The 12,673-nt window shown below is 43.2% G+C and overlaps 1 protein-coding gene across 2 annotated transcripts in view; it reads left to right on the top strand.

Moving 5' to 3' along the window:
• Positions 1-12,673, top strand: part of UBE2F (ubiquitin conjugating enzyme E2 F (putative)) — a 291,784-nt gene that overhangs the window by 175,463 nt on the left and 103,648 nt on the right. The window lies entirely within an intron of this gene.

Below are 12,673 nucleotides of genomic sequence, written 5' to 3' on the forward strand. Positions count from 1 at the left end.
AAAAATGGTAATCTATGGTAGAGAACCTTTTCACAAAAATCAATAGGTTTTCACTGTTGGCACAATTATTAGGCAACTTTATGTTTTTGATTGATTTTTATTATTGAACAACTACAGTGCTGTCAGTCAATCCAGCAGGTTAATACGCTTCATTTTTTCTTAGATATTCTCCAAGGAAAGACAAAACTTTAATATTTGTGTGCATACCGTAATTATTATGCAACGTAAATGTTCCCATCTCAATTGTTTATTTTCATATGTTACAGTGAGGATAATAGAACAAACAACTCAATGTACAAAAATACATTTCTGACATTTAAAAATATATCGGTGATCAATATGGCCCCCCCTTTTTTCCTAACGCCAGTCATACGTCTCCCATCCGCGGGAATCGGTCAGTTTCTTAATCTGTTGACCATCAACTTTTTGGGCCGCGCCAACGACAACCTCCCAGACACTGATTAGAGAGGTGACTGTTTTCCTTCACCGTAAGTCTCCACTTTAAGAAGACCCCACAAGTTCTCAATGGGGTTTAAGTCAGGTGATGAAGAGTCCACGTCATTATTCTTCCATCTTTAAGACCTTTACTGCCGAGCAGTGGAGACTTCAGGGCTGCGATGCAGCATTGTCCTGCGGAAAAATCTTGGTTTTCTTGAAAGATTCCTGCTTTTTCCTGTACTATTGCTGGAAGAAAGTGTTCTCTAAAAACTGGGAGTCGATTTTGGAGTTTATTATCAACCCGAAAAGACCCATCCTTAATAATATCATCCCATAGCAGTACCCCACCTCCACCTTCTTGATGTCTGAGTATAAGTGGAGGTCTGTGGCCGTTACTGATCCATCTAAGGGCCCATCCATCTGGTCTGGCAAGAGTCACGCTCCTCTCATTAGTTCATAAAACCTTTGAAAAATTTGTCCTCACATATTTCTTGGGCCAGTCTTGACATTTCCACTTCTTTCTCCTCTTCAGTGGTGGTCGGGTTTCAGCCTCCCTTCCCTCTGCCATATGTCTGAGCACTGAACCCCTTATATTTCTGGGCCTCCAGGGAGGCTGGAGTTCTGGAATATGACAGCACTGGAGGATAATTTCTTTCTGGTCGCTTAATTTTGATTCTTCTCAAATCTTTGGCATTTAATGTGCGTGTTTGGTGTCAACCCTGTTAAGTATTTGCTACAAAACTCTTGCTGGTTCTATGATTACGTCCAAATATCTGAGCAATTACAAGAGTACTGCATCCCCGCAAGACTTTTAACGATCGCTGACTTTTTCAGAATCGGTTCAATATCTGTTTTGGCCCATTTTGCCTGAGGAAAACAAGCTGCCTAATAATTCTGCATACCTCGATAAAGGGGGTTGTATCCTTAGGCCGCTCCTTCATTACATAAATTCACATCACCTGATCAGCAACATCCAATAAGCATTAAAGTTTACAGAACTTGGAGTTGTATTGCTTTATAGGGAGCTTGTCAGCTGTTTCCCAAACCATGAGCCGCATCAATCAGACACCGGCTGCCTTATAACAACTAAAAATGACAAAAATCTTGGCACTCAATATGTGAATTATTCAGACACTTTTATTTTGTGCATCCAGACAGAAAGGTTTAAACGTTTTCGGTCCAGCATAGGACCTTCATCAGAAAAATCTTGTTTACTGGATGGCCAGTGGAAATGTTAAATGGCATTTAACATTTCCACTGGCCATCCAGTAAACGAGATTTTTCTGATGAAGGTCCTATGCTGGACCGAAAACGTTTAAACCTTTCTGTCTGGATGCACAAAATAAAAGTGTCTGAATATTTCACATATTGAGTGCCAAGATTTTTGTCATTTTTGATTGATGGGTTGGATATCCGGCTTGAGCACAAACAACCAAACTATTCCTGAGTGCCGTGCTCTCTTTATAGGATTGCCTTATAACAACTGTTCATATTTTACTATGCAAATTGCCTCTTCAGAGCGGAAGAGGATTAGAACTCAACGCCACTTACTGGATGTAGCAATCCTAAAAGTCAATATGGAGTCTTGTCACATGACTTGGGATAAATCCAAACCAGAGTCTAAATTTGCAGCCATGTGGCTTGGCATATTGCTCCTCATCAGTGCAAAGTATGAGATCTGATTTGGCTAGGTCAGAGGCTTAAAGGAAACCTGTCACCAGGTTGGCTGATATGAGATACAGCTACCACCTTTCAGGCCTGATATTTCAGTCTATAATGCTGTATATAAGCCCCCAACCCGACCTGTAAGAGAAGAAAAATAACTTTTATTATACTCGCCTGCGGGCAGTCGATCCAACACCTCCTATCTTCTTAGGCTGCCATCCTCCTTGGTTCATGTGAATGATGCGTCATCCACAAGTCTTCTCGGCATTACTCTTCTGCGCAGGCGTACTTCTCTGTCCTGTTGAGAGCAGAGCAAAGTACTGCAGTGCGCAGGCGACGAGAAAGGTCAGAGGCCCTGAGCACTGCAGTACTTTGCTCTGACCTCAACAGGGCATAGAAGTACGCATGCGCAGAAGAGTAATGCCGAGGAGACTTGTGGATGACTCGTCATTCACACAAACCAAGGAGGATGGCATCTTAAGAATATTATGGGAGGCGTCAGACCACACCGCCCGCAGGCGAGTATAATAAAAGTTTTTTTTTCTTCTCTTACAGATCGGGTTGGGGGCTTATATACAGCATTATAGAATGACATATCAGGCCTGAAAGGTGGTAGCTGTATCTCATATCGGCCAAACCTGGTGACAGGTTCCCTTTAAGAAAGTGAACTAAGGGCTGGCGTTTCTCCTTGTGCAGAGTGACAAGCCAAGCCTGTCATGTCAGAGTGAGGAGACTTATATGCCATGCATGCTCCTCTGGAAAAGTAAATATGACAATTGCCCCTTCAGAGAAGAACAGGACTAAAGGCTCTTTTACATTTAGTGATGCACCAGCGATCCCGACCACGATACGACCCGGTCAGGATCGCTGGTGCATCGCTAAGTGGTCGCTAGTGAGCTGCCAAGCAGGCAGATCTCACAGCGATGCAGCAGCGATACAGCGGTCGTTACTTACCTTTCAGATGCGGCGATCCTGACGTCCTCCCGTCCGCGTCCACGCGTCGCTCGTCGGCGCCAGCAGGAAGCGCCTGACGAGAAATGGAGCTGCGTGATCTCACGTGATCAGCGACAGACAGCGGGGGAGCCGGTCGGAGGTAAGTATCACACATGGCGACATCGCTAGCAATATCGCTGCTGCGTCACCAAATCGGTGATGCTTTAGCGATATTGTTAGCGAATCCGCTATGTGTAAAACCCCCTTTAGGTTGTGTTTTATCCTGTCTGAAGATGAGTTTATTTAGAATCTGTTAAGATGGTCTAACAAGGATTTGGTAACTACAGTCTTTTTCTGAGCCCCTTCAGGCTATATGCACACGTAGTTTTTTGGATCTGCGGATTTTGAAGTGAAAACCACAGATAAATCCGCAGGACTGCGGGTTTGCCTGCGGTTTTGCCCTGCGGTTTCACACCTCATAATGGATGAGGTGTGAAACCGCAGCATTTCTGCACTAAAGAATTGATATGCTGCGGATTGTAAACCGCGGAAAAATCCGCAGCATGTGCACTGTATTTTTTTTTTTTTTTTACATAGAAAATAAAGGTACTGTACAACGCAGCAAAACCGCTACGGATCCGCAGCAGATTCCACAGCGTGTGCACACACCCTCAGGTGGTTTATGCATAGAAGCAGAGAACCTGTAAAAGCCAAACTGTGCCACATTTTTACTGAAACCTAAGGGAACATGGTTTATATTAGCACCAAATACATGATTTGAGTGAGAAGGAAAAAAAAAATAATAGTCCCTACAGGTGAAAAACACTTTTTGCCATATCTGACATTTGATCTATTCGTTCCAATTATATATCCAGTGTAAAGAGAATGATTTCACTATTTCCCACAGAAGTATTCACTGACTGCTTAGTGCCCAAATTATTGAATCCTTTTTCATTAAATTTCAGCCATTTACTTTTAAGCTTTGTGGCATTTCATCACAATGACAGCCCATTTTTTGTTATAAGGGACCTTTCACTAGCTAATCCGCTGTACTGATCGACTAATACAGCCTAACAATCGTCACTCGTTTTATTCCATTTTACATGGAGCAGTCATCTGTATGTTAAACTCCTCGGCAGTGATCCATTACTACACATGTTCATCACTCTACATTTTCCAAAACCGGTTTATAAGAAGGCAAATACTGCAGATCAATGATTATTCTTTAGGAAAACATTAAAAGATGTGATTAGTTTACAAATGAACTTTTGTTGATTGATCATCCAGCTGATCATTGAGCCTTCAGGAAATCTTTGCAGAAATGCTGCGGAAATGTCCGCAACTCCCTTCCGCGGGTAAAACGCATGCGGAATTCGCATGCATTTTCCCCCAAAACACAAGCGTTTTGCAAGCATTTTTAGCTTGCACAATGCTAGCGCTTTTCCATGTGATTTGAAGCATCGCTTGGAAAAGTGATTGACAGGTTGGTCACAATTGTTAAGCATAGTTCTTGACAAGTGTGACCAACTTTTTACTATTGATGCTGTCTATGCAGCATCAATAGTAAAAGAATGTTAAAAATAATACAAAATAGAGATATGCTTACCCTCCGTCGGCCCCTGAAACCCTCCCGCCCCTCATTGGCGCTGCCGGCAACTTCCGTTCCCAGGGATGCATTGCGCGACTGACCTCCTGTTTTACAGGGATATGGTACCCAGGGTATGGAGGACAATCTCCTCTCCTCCAGACCTTGGGTACCATCCGCACATGAAGCGCTCACTTTACCCATGGTGGGCATAGCCACATGTGTAAAGTGAGCGTTTCAGTGCAATCCTATGGGTGTGGAAGCGCTGCGATTTCGTAGAAATAATGAACATGCTGTGGATTTTACCTCTGTGATTCCGCAGCGGAAAAATCCGTAGCATTGGCACAGCAACTGCAGAATCCCATAGGATTGCATGAGGATGCGTTTTAGTAGCGGTTTTTAAGCGTTTCCACTGCGGGAAAAAAACGCAGCGGAAACGAATAAAAAAACGCAACGTGGGCACTAAGCCTAAAGGGGATCTGTCACCTTGTTTTTGCCAACTAAGCTGAGAGCGGCATAATATATAGACCGACTCCAGTTTCAGTGATGTTACTTACTGGGCTGCTTGCTGTAGGTTTGATAAAATCACTGTTTTATCTGCAGAAGATTTATCGTGCCAGGACTAGTAAAAATGCTGCCATGTAGCCCCCCATATTCATGAACTGTGTGTAACCCCACCCCCACCACTGATTGGCAAATTTCCGCTCATATACACAGAAAGCTGCCAATCGGGTGTGGGCAGAGTTATATAGAGCTCAGCATTTAGTGACCTGCTAGACCTGCAGCAGATAAAACGGGGATTTTTTTTGTTCAAAACTGCAACAAGCAGCCAGTAAGTGACACATCACTGGGATTGGGTCTGTGCCCCACATCCTTCTGCTCTCAGATGGGGTAGTTAAAGCCTGATGACAGATCCCCCTTAAAAGCATCAATTGACTAAACACCTGTTTAGATTGCCAAATCACCTTGACGAAATATTGTGATAATTGACCACAGAAAATGAAGATGATAAACAATATAAATTTATTATTAATCTTTATCAATTATGCCCTTGTAAAAATCACGATCAATAGGACAATAAAGAAGTCTCACTGTTGGCATGATATGTGCAAGATTGTTGAGATTAGATTATCTAACCCGTTCATAGAGAAATGTATAACGCTGTAATTGTAGAGATTGTTCAGGACAGAGAGTAAATATTGTAAGGGATTGTCTCATGGAAATTATGGTTCAAAACTAAGAGCGTGTGAAATGAAGCATATGTGTAATATATCTCAATTAGAAAGTGTGCAGCTTTATAAATCATGTAGATTACCTTCTCATCTGTAATAATGCCCGTACAGTATCCTGTGGCTGGACATTTTCAACAAATCGGCCTGTGTAGACAGGCTGCTGATCACACGATGGACTAACAAAACGCTTTTTTTATTTTTTAACTGACTTAAAATTCTTTTTCTCAATACTGTGTAAGCAGTATGTGTGCTGCCGAGAACAATAGCGCATATGTGCACAGATTGGAAATGTTATCTGCCTGTGTAAACAGACTACTAAAGAACTACTCATCCCAGAAGCAAGCTGATGGGTAATTTAAAGGGACTCTGTCAGCTCAGAATGACTGTTGAAAACAGGCGGGGCCAATCATTTATATGCACCTTTCCACCTGCTTGTTTTCCATCCATCTCCACCCTTCTTTGGATCTATGAAGCCAGAGTTGTCAATCAAGGAAGAGAGAGGCGGAGATAGACGGAAATGAAGCAGGTGGCAAGGTGTATGTAAATGATTGGCTCCACCGTGCAGCACCGAACACCTGTGCGTGGTGTGAAGTCATTCTGTGCTGACAGTCTCTTTAACACCATAAGTAGAAACGTGTCGTAAATCCGCACCTTTTTTTTTGCCTCTGATATGACCATTGGAAATAAATCCTTGGGATAATATACCTTGGGGTGTAAATTAAGCTTCAATTACAAAATTACATGTAAAATAATCTGCACACTTTATTTATGTCAGTATGGGACAGAGTAGAAGACCTAAATTATGATTGCACGTCTGGTGTGGGGGGTGTGATTTCACCATCATTCTTGTTTTATGTACTACTTGAGCCATGTGGGTATGCAATATGATCTGTTTTATCATATACCTTATCCTTAATATAATATATTCACTTACATTATTACCTTTCTCTATTGTATGTATTATTTAAGTAAAATAGATATATACAATTGTGCTCAAAAGTTTACATACCCCGGCATAATTTTTGTTTTCTGGGCCTTTTTTCAGAGAATATGAATGATAACACCAAAAATTTTTCTCCACTCATGGTTAGTGGTTGGGTGAAGCCATTTATTGTCAAACTACTGTGTTTTTCTCTTTTTAAATCATAATGACAACCCAAAACATCCAAATGGCCCTGATCAAAAGTTCACATACCCCATTTCCTAATACCGTGTATTACCCCCTCTAACATCAATGACAGCTTGAAGTCTTTTTGGTTGTTGTGGATGAGGTTCTTTATTTTCTCAGATGGTAAAGCTGCCCACTCTTCTTGGCAAAAAGCCTCCAGTTCCTGTAAATTCCTGGGCTGTCTAGCATGAACTGCACGCTTGAGATCTGTTAGAGTGGCTCAATGATATTGAGGTCAGGAGACTGAGATGGCCACTCCAGAACCTTCACTATGTTCTGCTGTAGCCAATGACAAGTCGACTTGGCCTTCTGTTTTGAATCGTTGTCATGTTGGAACGTCCAAGTACGTCCCATGCCCGGCTTCCGGGCTGATGATTGCCAATTTCCCTTCAGTATTTGCTGATAACGTGCTGCATTCATCTTTCCTTCAACTTTGACCAAGTTTCCTGTGCCTTTGTAGCTCAAACATCCCCAAAACATCAGCTATCCACCTCCATGCTTTACAGTAGGAATGGTGTTCCTTTCATCTGCAAATGTAATGTTTATGGTTGTGGCCAAAAAGTTCAAATTTGGTCTCATCACTCCAAATTATCTTGTTCCAGAAGTTTTGAGGCTTGTCTCTGTGCTGTTTTGCGTATTGTAGGCAAGATACTTTGTGGCATTTGTGCAGTAATGGCTTTCTTCTTGCAACTCTAACATGGAGCCCATTTTTCTTTAAGTGCCACCTTATTGTGCATCTTGAAATAGTCGCTAGTTTTCAGAGAGTCCAGTATTTCAGCTGATATTGTTTGTGGGTTTTTCTTTGTATCCCGAACAATTTTCCTGGCAGTTGTGGACAAAATATTTGTTGGTCTACCTGACTGTGGTTTTGTTTTTACAGAGCCCCTGATTTTCCATTTATTAATCACAGTTTGAATGTTGCTGACTGGCATTATCAATTCCTTGAATATCTTTTGTATCCCTTTCCTGTTTTATACAGTTCAACTACCTTTTCTCATAGATCCCTTTACAGTTCTTTTGCTTTCCCCATGACTCACAATCCAGAAACGTCAATGGCTGTATGAAAGATGCAAGAGTCTGTCTGGATCCCAGAAACTCACTCCGCTTTTATGCACACACACGGATTACAAGCCAACAGGTCACAGGTGAGGATGTTACCTGTAGTTGCCATTCAAACCCATTTGTGTCAACTTATGTGCATGTTATCAGGCCAAAATCACCAGGGTATGTGAATTTTTTATCAGGGCCATTTGGATGTTTTGGGTTGTCACTATGACTTAAAAAGAGAAAACACAGTAGTTTAACAATAAATGACTTCACCCAACCACTAACCATGAGTGGAGAAAAAGTTTGTGTTATCAGTCATATTCTCTGAAAAAAAGACCCAGAAAGCAAAAATTCTGCAAGGGTATGTAAACTTTTGAGCACAACTGTACCCTTGTTATTTCCTTTACTACTGGTACAACAAGGTTTCCACTATGGTTCTAGCTTTGTTTTGGTGATATCTGCCGGTGTTTTATTAACTATCGCATCACTCTATAAATTGGGTGAGGCTGTTGTATGGCTCGCCGGTGGCGAAGGTTGGGGCTAATGGCAGGGTCTCTGAGTCTTTTCCTCTTGGGAGAGGTACTAGACAGGGGTGCCCGCTCTCGCCCTTGCTATTTGCTACTGCGGTGGAGCCATTGGCAGTTGCAATTCGGAAGTCCAGAGAAATAATGGGATTCAGATGTGGAACTGTGGAGTTGAGGATATCATTGTACGCGGATGATTTACTTCTATATTTAGATAAGGTACATTCCTCGATTTTGCCGGCAATGGAGGTCATTCGAGAATTTGGGCTGAGGTCTGGTCTTCGGATTAATTGGTCCAAATCAGCTTTAATGCCGATAGACCCTCTCCCGGCGGATTTCTCAGATTTGCAGATACCGGTCCCTGTAGTTCGGAGGTTTAGGTATCTGGGTATAATTGTTAGTCCTGCCCCGAAGGATTTTCGGGCTCTGAATCTGGAGCCCCTGTTGCAGCGATTTAGAGCAAAAGTACATACTTGGTGTCGCCTGCCGTTGTCGAATATTGGTAGATCTAACTTAATCAAAATGGTAATGATGCCACAATTATTATATTTGATACATAATTCTCCGGTGTGGATCTGTAGGGACTTTTTTGCAAAAATAAATACATTATTCCGGGAATTAATTTGGAAGAAAAAACAGGCTAGGATTCGCTTGGAGATACTGCAGCGAGGGAAGGAGGAGGGAGGATTGGCGGTGCCAAACCCATTCATATACTTTATAGCCTCCCAGATGCAACATCTTAAGGGTTGGGGTAGAGACGGGGCGTGTGACAATGGTGGTGATATTGTGAGGGAAGGATCGGTATGGAAATATCCAGGGTGCCGGTTGGAGGTGGGAAGACGGCAGATAAATGGGGCACGATACCCCACGTTGGCTATGATTTTCAAGGTGTGGGATAGGGGTAAGTCTCTTTTGAAGATAAATGGGCCTACGGAATTGTGGCCATTGTGGCGAAATCCGGATTTGCAAGAGATCAAAAAGCTGGTGGGGTTCGGAAGATGGGAAGATAAAGGGATTTATCTGGTGTCACAAATTTTGCAAAATAATACTCTTAAGAGTTTTGAACAATTGAGAACAGAATTTCACCTCCCGCACGTCTTCTTTTATCAGTACTTACAGCTAAGACATGCATTGGAAAAACAGAGAAGGACAAATCCGGTGATAGTGACACATAATCAAACACTACATATGCTACTTACATCTGAGTCTTCTAGGGGACTTATCTCTGAATTATATAAAAGATTATTGCCTGCCCATCTGGAGACATATCCACTGACTGCTGCTAAGAATAAGTGGGAACGGGACGTTGGCCCCCTGACGGAGGACCAGTGGTCCGATATTCTAGAACAGGTCCCTAAAATGGCGGTTTCTGAGTGCCAGCGGCTTTCGCAAATATATCTCATTCACAGGGTATATAAAACACCCAGCTTATTATTTAAAATGGGACTTAGGCCCAATACACAATGTGTTAGGTGTGGGCAGGATGATGCCCACTTGATGCATGTTATGTGGGAGTGCGGGCACATTGGGGATTTCTGGAGGCAGACCCTGGGACTCATAGCCCAAGTATACCATATCACAATACGACCGTCACCTCGTCTATGTTTGTTGAATTTGTGGGAGGAGGGGGTTGACCCGGACTCTGCAGTGGCCCTGGGAATAGCACGCATCCTGTATCAGGCAAGAAAGATACTTGCATATCATTGGTTGGATCCTATGCCACCAACATTGTCAGAGCTTAAAAATAAACTAAATAATGTCATCAGATTGGAAAGGGGGGCTTATTTAAAAAGAAATGCATTAAGAAAGTTTTACAAAATTTGGCAGCCATGGATGGAGTCACCGGGTCTCCCCTCGGGCGCACTGGTACGGGATGCGATGTTGGACCAGTTGCTGTTGTGCTTGCGATGAGGGGATGCTTGGGGGGTGAAAATAAAGTCTAGTGCCCTTTGTGGCGAAGTAGATTTTGAGTGGCGCGGTGGGAGGGAGCTGGGGTGGATTGGACCTGATATCCGTGGGGGGCGGGGGGGGGCGAAATATGATGCGGAGTGGCGCGGCTGGCGGGGATGGTTTTCCCGCTGAAATGAGGCACTGATGTATAATTTTGATTTTTGTTTATTTGTGGAGCCATGTTGTTTATAGGCTCAATTTTATGCAAATATCTGTGTTTTGAGATTTCTTCTTTTTATTTATTCTTACACAGGAAGAGTTTTACCCTTTAAATAATATTTGCTCTCAATGTAAATTTTACTAGCTATATAAGATGTCATATTCTTTCTGTATTGATTCCTGAATGTTTAATAAAAAAGATCTGATTCAAAAAAAAACTATCGCATCACTCAACTGAAACTGCCCTAAATAAAGTCACTAACGACTTACTAACTGCCAAGAGCAAGCGACACTACTCTGTCCTCCTTCTCCTGGACCTGTCCTCTGCCTTCGTCACCGTAGACCATTCCCTCCTACTACAGACTCTCTCATCTCTTGGCATCACAAACTTGGCCCTATCCTGGATCTCATCATACCTAACAGACCGAACATTTAGTGTCTCCCTCTCACACACCACCTCCTCACCTCGCCCCCTGTCTGTTGGTGTTCCTCAAGGCTCTGTCCTAGGACCCCTACTGTTCTCAATCTACACCTTTGGCTTGGGACATCTCATAGAATCCCACAGTTTGCAGTATCACCTCTATGCTGATGACACGTAGATCTACCTATCTGGACCCAACCTCGCCTCCTTACTGACTGAAATCCCAAAATGTCTGTCTGCTATCTCGGCCTTCTTCTCTGCTCGCTTTCTCAAACTGAACATGGACAAAACAGAATTCATCATCTTTCCCCCATCTCACTCTACCCCTCCACCAGACCTATCCATCAATGTCAATGGCTGCTCTCTTTCCCCAGTCCCGCACGCTTGATGCCTTGGGGTGATCCTCGACTCTGCGCTCTCTTTCAAACCACATATCCAAGCCCTCCCCTCCTCCTGCCGCCTCAAACTCAAAAATATTTCCCGGATCCGCTCGTTCCTCAACCACAAAAACACTAGTGCATGCCCTTATCTCCCGCCTCGATTACTGCAACCTCCTACTCTCTGGCCTCCCCTCTAGCGCTCTGGCTCCGCTCCAGTCCATCCTACACTCAGCTGCCTGACTAATCCACCTGTCTCCCCGCTATTCCCCAGCCTCCCCCCTATGCCAGGCCCTTCACTGGCTTCCTATTGCCCAGAGGCTCCAATTCAAAACCCTAACCATGACATACAAAGCCATCCACAACCTGTCTCCTCCATACATCTGTGACATGGTCTCTAGGTAGCTACCTGCACGCAACCTTCGCTCATCTCAAGATCTCCTTCTCTACTCCCCCCTTATCTCTTCTTCCCACAACTGCATACAAGACTTCTCCCGTGCTTCCCCCATACTCTGGAACTCTCTGCCGCAACACATCAGACTCTCGCCATCAATGGAAACCTTCAAGAAGAACCTGAAGACCCACCTGTTCCGACAAGCCTACAGCCTGCAATGATCCTCGGTCTACTGAACCACCGCACGACCTGCTCTACCCTCTCCTACTGTATCCTCACCCATCCCTGTAGACTGTGAGCCCTCGCGGGCAGGGTCCCCTCTCCTTATGTACTTGTGTGTCCCTTGTCTTACACATGTTTATTATACTTGTTTATATTTCCACTTTTCACATGTAAAGCGCCATGGAATAAATGGCGCTATATAAATGCATAATAATAATAACTATGGTGCTTGATTTTCTTTATTTTGTTGTTATTGTGTATTTTTAACATATTAATAATACAGGTCTTGGTGATTTTATTGGCTTGCATTTGTTCTATTTTTGGTGTTTCTGATATTTTGTGCATATAAGCCTTACTCTATGGATCGTGTATGTAGGTGTTTAGGAAGATGGATAGCAAACTGGACATTATTGTCTGGTTGTGTCTGTAAGGATGTTTGCCACCTAGGTGAAGTCCTCATTTCAGCTTTCTGGACATTGATATTGGCCAGCTGTCTCTCTCTCATGTGAAATGTACAAATTTGAGTTAGGGGTTTGTAGGAGGAGGCAAGAATAATGG

This window comes from Dendrobates tinctorius, unplaced genomic scaffold, assembly GCF_039654945.1.
Source record: "Dendrobates tinctorius isolate UK_male_01 unplaced genomic scaffold, ASM3965494v1 ptg000199l, whole genome shotgun sequence".
NCBI lineage: Eukaryota > Metazoa > Chordata > Amphibia > Anura > Dendrobatidae > Dendrobates > Dendrobates tinctorius.